This window comes from Macrobrachium nipponense, chromosome 19, assembly GCF_015104395.2.
Source record: "Macrobrachium nipponense isolate FS-2020 chromosome 19, ASM1510439v2, whole genome shotgun sequence".
NCBI classification, from domain to species: Eukaryota; Metazoa; Arthropoda; class Malacostraca; order Decapoda; family Palaemonidae; genus Macrobrachium; species Macrobrachium nipponense.
In genome coordinates this window covers 48,972,299-48,979,798 of record NC_061088.1, presented here as the reverse complement: position 1 = coordinate 48,979,798, position 7,500 = coordinate 48,972,299, and positions in this window count along the sequence as shown.

Here is a 7,500-nt window from a genome sequence, read left to right as displayed (position 1 = left end):
TATGATGAAAGGTTTTTAGATATTCCTAGAATTTTAAAGCTTTTTAACATAAATGTTATTTTCAGTAATATTAATGTCAAGAGTTTAGTAATCAAAAATTCTCCTAAAGATCTTCCAGGCTGCATATATGAAATTCCTTGCAAAAAGTGTGACAAAGTCTATTACGGACAGACCGGCAAATCTCTTCACAGCGTCTTAAGCAACATCAATATTCTGTGAGAACTGGGCAAATATCGAATGCATTATTTGTACATATGAGAGATTTAGACCATCCTATTAACTGGAGTCAAGCAAGAGCCTTAGTCCCATGTAATGACACAGATAAAAGGAATATCATTGAATCTTGTTTTATCAAGTCAAATAATAGAAATGTTCTAAATTTAAGTCTTGGTTTATTTAAACTTGATGCTTTCATAATGAAAAAAGTTGTAGATAAATATAAGCAACAAAATTAATATATTCAGTTTTTACATGTTTTGGACTGTAAAGATACTTTGTAATTTCGGTTAGGGTCAGAATCTGTTTAAGTTTGTGACGTGTGATATCCGATAATCCTGGATTATCCCTTTTAATTTTTTACCCTTTTGATAATTAACCATCTGGTATTCCTGATCTTGTTTGTACCTGAGGCCTTCCTCTCCAATTGTACTTTAGTAGCTCCTTGACGATGTCTGAATAAAGACGAAAGCGCTTGGATTCCTGACTATCATTTTCCCGTGGTATTCGCTTATATATGTATATATATATATATATATATATATATATATATATATATATATATTATATATATATATATATATATATATATATATATAATATTGTAATTTATGTAAACATACAAATGATAATTAGGTGAGTCAGCGGTTAAAGAGAAAAGAAACACTTATCACCGGTGATACGCAGTCATCGACTTCATTATATGAAATGATTAACAGAAACAGAAAAATTGGATTCTATCGCAATAAATGAAATACTACGGACCGGAGGAGGAAGAAGTTGGAGGCAAAAACAATCCCATTTCCCCCCAAACTATATATATATATATATATATACATATATATATATATATATATATATATATATATATATATATATATATATATATATATATATATATATATATATATATATATATATATATATGTATATATATATATATATATATAAATATTTCTTCTTTTCTTCCTCTCGATTTTTTTCTTTCTTTTCCTCTCGATCTTATTTTATTCTAGCGATTTCTTTCTTTTCTTTTTCTTCTTAATTTTATCTAACCTATTTTCTTTTAAAACGTTGAGGCTTCCCTTCTGCTCATCAATAACAACCAAAAAAATTCAATTTTTATTGTTCCCTTTTGGGAACATCTTTTACGAATTTTTTCTACGTTTGCTCAAAATAACAATAGTCTCTCACTAGATAAAAGAAAAGCTACCTTTTCTTATTTTGCTATTGAAAAGGAAGCTTTTGTTTTTGCTAAAATTACTTTCCTTTCAGTACATGCGACAATAGTCACCTGACTCAAATTGTAAGATTGCTAATGTAGATAAAGAAGAAAACATACCAAATGTGTACTCATATGTAACTGTTACAAAATGTCCGAGAATAGGTTACGTAAGTTCCGAATATTCAGATTTACGTACCTGAAAATTAATCATGAAGGGATAAACTATTGGAGAAAAAGATATAAAAGAATGGTTCATAGCGAGGCAATTTTTTATTGTTATAAAAAGATACCAATTTATGTAGGTTATAAAATGAACTGAGAACGGTATTAAAGGAGTAAAACAGTGATATTTTTGTTGTTTTATGAGTTGAGATACTTTTAAGAGAGTATGATTCCTTCCATCCAGTGAAACATTACAGAATGCTGCCTTGCCTTGTCATAAGTGCAAGTATTTACGAGCATAATGAGTAATCTGTAAAAGGGAACTGAAGCCTTCATGTATGAATGTTAACGACGTGTCATAATTTGTATCATAAAGAATTTAATATCTGTGTTCATGAAATTAACGTTAAAGGTCAAGACAAATTTCAGTCCACTCAGCCCTAGGAGGAAAGATACATGGCATGAAGACCGCGCAAGGGACCCTTGCGTATACTAGTTGATGTGAAGCAAGAATCGTTGGGAGTGGGCGGGACTTATCCGGCACTGTTATCCGCTGAAAACATTAATGGCGACCCCTTTGTTTGTAATGGGGATTCGTCTCCCACTCCTATTGTTTTGCATGTTATTCTGCTGCCGGCATGCTTTAGGTTTATGCGAACTTGAGTTTGCAATAATGAGTAAATGAGCTTGGGACTGAAAGACAAAAAAATGCTTTGAATATTTTTATGATATCATAAACATCCAACGAATGCCGTGTATCAACAGATGAGGAAATCAGTTGAGTAGAGCCACTGACTATTTCCCAAAGTTATTAGCAAATTGTTATTTGAAGACTATGTTCTAGAAATATATTTATAAAACAAATGCAGGCCTTTGTTTTTAACCTGTACCTTATTGCCATTTATCTTTTAAGTAATCTGAGATAACAGTAGTATGAGTCAGTTGTTATAATATGCTTATTAAAGCTTTAATATATTCAGTAATCTAAGCTATCAATGTTTATCAATGAAAGTGAGAAATATTACACAAATTATCCATGATAACACTCATATATACATTATTTATTACTAGCTGAACTATCCAGTGCTGTCCGGGAGAACTGTGAATGACAGAGCCGGATAGGTCAGCTACTATAATATAAGGCTATAAGACATCCTCGACCAGAGACCTATCCAACAGTTTTTGTTTGGTTTAAATCGGCCAAGCCAGGCAGACAGGCAGACGGACATAACTCCCTTTATAGTATGATAATATTTGTTCTATTCTTACTTTTGAACGAAATCTGCTTTCTGTTTATAGTGACACAAGTGAGTTATTGCGCGAACGGTAAGATGACAGCAAAAATTCAAGAATAAAAATTTGAAGTGTATATGAAAGTTCGATGAACTTTCCAATGTTTGTCGTTGTAATTAGGAAAAGTTGCAGCAACTTACATTATGTATCATTTTTTAATAATATTTGGTAAAAATTCAAACATCAACTTCAGTTATTGGAAGATAACATAAGAAATAAATGATAATGAACGTAGCCTTCTCAGGATTGTCATAAATAGTATTCCAGCAATCAATTCAGAGTAAAATGACTTGAATCATGGCAGAGTAAGAAAGATGAACGCAGCTACTTTTATACTGAATCTCATAAGAAAATTCCTTTTGGATAGACAAGCTGTTGACTCCTAATTGCTGAATTGTCAGTCAGAAACTTGCTTCAACCACAGGCACATCTGCGGTCTCCCTATATTAGGAATTAAAAGGAGAAATGTGAAAGTTTGTTCATAGGCCAGTAGTAACAATGTACACATATATGTATTATATATATATATATATATATTATATATATATATATTATATATATATCTATATATATATATATATATATATATATATATATATATATATATATATATATATATATCTATATATATATATATATATATAACCTTAAATCCACGGGTAAGAGAAAAGCTGAGGACGTGGAAAACTACTTTCATAGCGTATTCTACATTTTCAGGTTCACACTGAATCTAAAAGAAGTTGACAGACCTTTATATACAAAAAACAGAATGGGGCGGGGATACACTTTGTTAATCTGGGCGGTGTGTTCTTTAAGCAAAAGAGACAAGGGAAGAGGATCAAGGGACAATCCAGGATGAAGATTTAAATTCCTTGTTGAAGTGGTTTCAATAAAAATGGTTTCCAACAGATTCCTTTCGCGGTGATCTTTGATCCTGCAGATTATTGAAGAATTATCCCAGTTAATAGCATGGCCTGTCTTAGGCCAATGATTCACAATGCCATTATTCGTTAAGCCTCTTGATAGAATTTGTACTGTTAGCATCTCATCTTTAGATTTTTCGATGTTTGCCCTATATAAATTTTATTACAGTCTACAAGGAACACTGTATACTATTTTGTTTGAATTGGACGGGTTATTCTTATTTAGTTTATTTCTCAAAATATTACTATATTTAAATACTAAGTTAATATCAATAATTCTTAAAATGGGTACAGCTGAATTGAAATTAGGATGAAATGGTACGCAAAGAATATTCTTAAGTTCTTTGTTAGCACTGGTTGGATTATAATATGCTTTTTTTGCTTTATTTGTACAAAATTCCCAAAAACATGGAGGGTAACAATGAATCTCCTATTTTATCAATTATTTTAAACTCATCTTCCAAAAATTCAGGACTACAAATTCTAAGTTCTCTGAGATACAAACCGGAAAATGTTGACACCTTAATTTGTTTAGCACGATTAGAGTATAAAATTTGATATATGAAATATTATTCATGGGTTTCCTATATACTTTTAAACAAAAATCGGTGTTTTTTCATATATCTAAGACATCCAAAAATGTTATACAGTAATTTTCTTCATATTCTATTGTTAATTTTATGGATGGTACAAGATTGTTAATTCTATGCAAGAAATCAGGAATTTTTACATTTTCTTTTACAATGAAAAAAGTCGTCTACATATCTAACCCAAAACACCTTAGAGAATATTTTTTTTGAAATAAGTCAAGACTCAAAGAACTCCATGTAAATATTAGATTCCCCCGGATTGGAGAACAGTGCTACTGTACAAAATTTATAATAACCTTAGATCCAATCTAAAAAAAAAATAGAGCATCACCTGGATAAAACATGTAATAATAACAAACGTAAAGATGATTATGCAAAACAAATTTGAAGCAAAGAACTGAACCAGCATCTTAAATGTGCTTTAGGTTAAGGTTTACTGTATGCCATTAGTGATGAAGTTTCGTGCACAAACATCAGTTCAAAGAAAATATAAACTCAAATATATCACCTTCAGTCAAGTTAGTTAAAGGCCTTTTTCCGGATTACTTCAAATACCTAATATTGATTTCTGTTCCATATATATATATATATATGTATATATATATATATATATATATATATATATATATATATATATATATATATATATATATATATATATGAAACCATGTATGCATACTTACACATGTATTGCGAGTCATGTGTAACTACCAGAAATGCACTATTATTTCTAATGAATCAATTATCTTTGTGACCCGCGTCTGTGTATTTTTTTCTTTTTTGTTGTAGCACAAGTATAATCTTTATATACCTTTTTAACACAAGTAGTACCTTTTTGTATATATTTTACTACAATTATTACCTTTAGTATATATTTTAGCACGTGCATTATTTTGCATTGTCTTGCATTACTTTATATTATCTCTGATCTTAGATTAAACATTTGCCCATATTTGTATTTTGTATGTAGTAACCGAGCAAATATGTAATGAAAAATACATAAAAATGGAAATGTAACCCATTCCATTATTAAAAAACATAGGTACGCTGTATAATAGGTCAATGAAGGAAAAAACTCTCAAAAATACCTCGTCTGTTCAGGATGTGTGCATTGCCGACAAATCATAACCGCAGACAAACGAACGGACATCCCTCCCGTGAATCGCTATGTCAGACCAGCTCTCATGGGAATCAGTAAACTAAGATGTCATCATTTGACACCTATAAGTCAAGGATATTATGCATTCGTTTCTCCAATACGTTTCCTTCCTGTAATCAAACACTGTGAACTCTGTATCACTTACTCTCTGCTATCTTTCCGTAACTCAAGTCTCTTCAGATAGCTCCTATCTCATGATGTACTTCAACTTGTAAATATTTAAGAAAAATATACTTTAAATTTTATACGTCCAAGTGTTTCAAGCTCATCCTTCAACATGACTGATGTGAGAACTGAGAAATCTATCAAAGACCATGCCAACCTGCCAACGTATCAAGAGAGAGAGAGAGAGAGAGAGAGAGAGAGAGAGAGAGAGAGAGAGAGAGAGAGAGAGAGAGATAGGGGTGGCTGAAATATGCCTCAATAAACCAACTGCTGTTCGCATAGCGAACCATAAAGAAACAACTTTGTGACCGACCACTTCCTAGGTCTTAAAAGCTGGCCCCAGTCACAATACAGTGACTGGTGAATGTTAGACTAAGGGAAGTGAAAAGGCCCAAATAGGTGTGTATGATTAAGGTTAGTGAAAAATTAAAAGGTTTCATTAGAAGAATATGTATAAGGTAGACCTCCAGGATTGGTGTAGAGATAGTGGTGCATTGGCTATTGTAGAAGGGAAAACTGAATTTTCAGAGGCAAATGCAAATAAAAAAGAAAATCTTTAAGTATCACTTAGCTAATGCAGACTGCAAGGAGTGTGTAGAGGCAGTAAGCGAAGTTTTGGCTGAATTTGGGGATATTGTGGCTTTAAAAGGGGATACGTTAGGACTGACTAAAAGGTTAGAATATAAGGTAAATCTAGAAGAAGGGACCAATCCCATCTTCATTCCCGCATACTGTATGCCCTACAAAATCAGAGAACAGGTAGAGAAAGAGGTTAATAAATGGGAAGAGGAAGGAATTATTAGGCCCAGTGTGTCCCCGTACAACTTTGCCTCGTTGTTAGTATCTAAGGATGATTCTGTCTGGGTATGCGTGGATTTTTGGAGAAATTGGGGAAAGTAGAATATATTCTTCAATAGACCTAATGCAGGGATATTTGCAAGTTGTTCTTAGTGAGGAAAGCCGCAAATTCACAGCATTCTAATTACCCAAGGGGCATTTCGAGTTTATGGGGATGCCTTTTGGCTTATCAGGTAGTCCTATGACTTTTACGAGGTTGGAGAACACAGTTCTGCATGGGCTATTAGGCAAAAAATGTCTTTGTGTACGTGGATGATATACTGATTGCAACAGAATCAATTGGCCATCACATGGAAGTGCTCAAGGAAGTTCTTAGGAGACTTAAACTAGCGGGGTTGAAAATTAGTGCCTCCCACAGCACTGGTCCAGAGATGCTTTTAAGTGGTGCCTGCAGCTATCAAATGAGCAGGTCTTGACTCCAAGGGCGGTTTAGGGATCTGGGAAAAGGTTTGAATGCTGTCTGGAGCAGAATGAAAGACCGCCAAAGGAATAATAGCAAGAGTTTTACAGGAAAAGTAATTTTTCCACAACTGACTGGTAATGTTGCCAGTGAGGTGAAATGATTTTACTGTAAGGCCTTTTGAAAAGGAATAGTAACAAGAGCTTTACAGGAGAAGTAATTTCTCCACGGCTGGCTGCATTAACAGTCAGTCGTGGAGATACTTCTGTCAAGCTCATGTTATTATTCCTTTGGCAGCCTTTCATTCCCTTCCCAGATGTGTGCTAGGAGACAAGACCTGCTCATCTGATAGTTGTGGGAACTACTTAAAGGCGTCCCTGGACTGGTGTTGTGGGAGGCATTGATCCTGGGTGACTGGACAGGTCACCAAAGAGAAAGATGTATGGACCACATGGCGCCAGACAACCCACGAGGTCAGGACATAAAACATGTGGTCAACAGAGTGATCC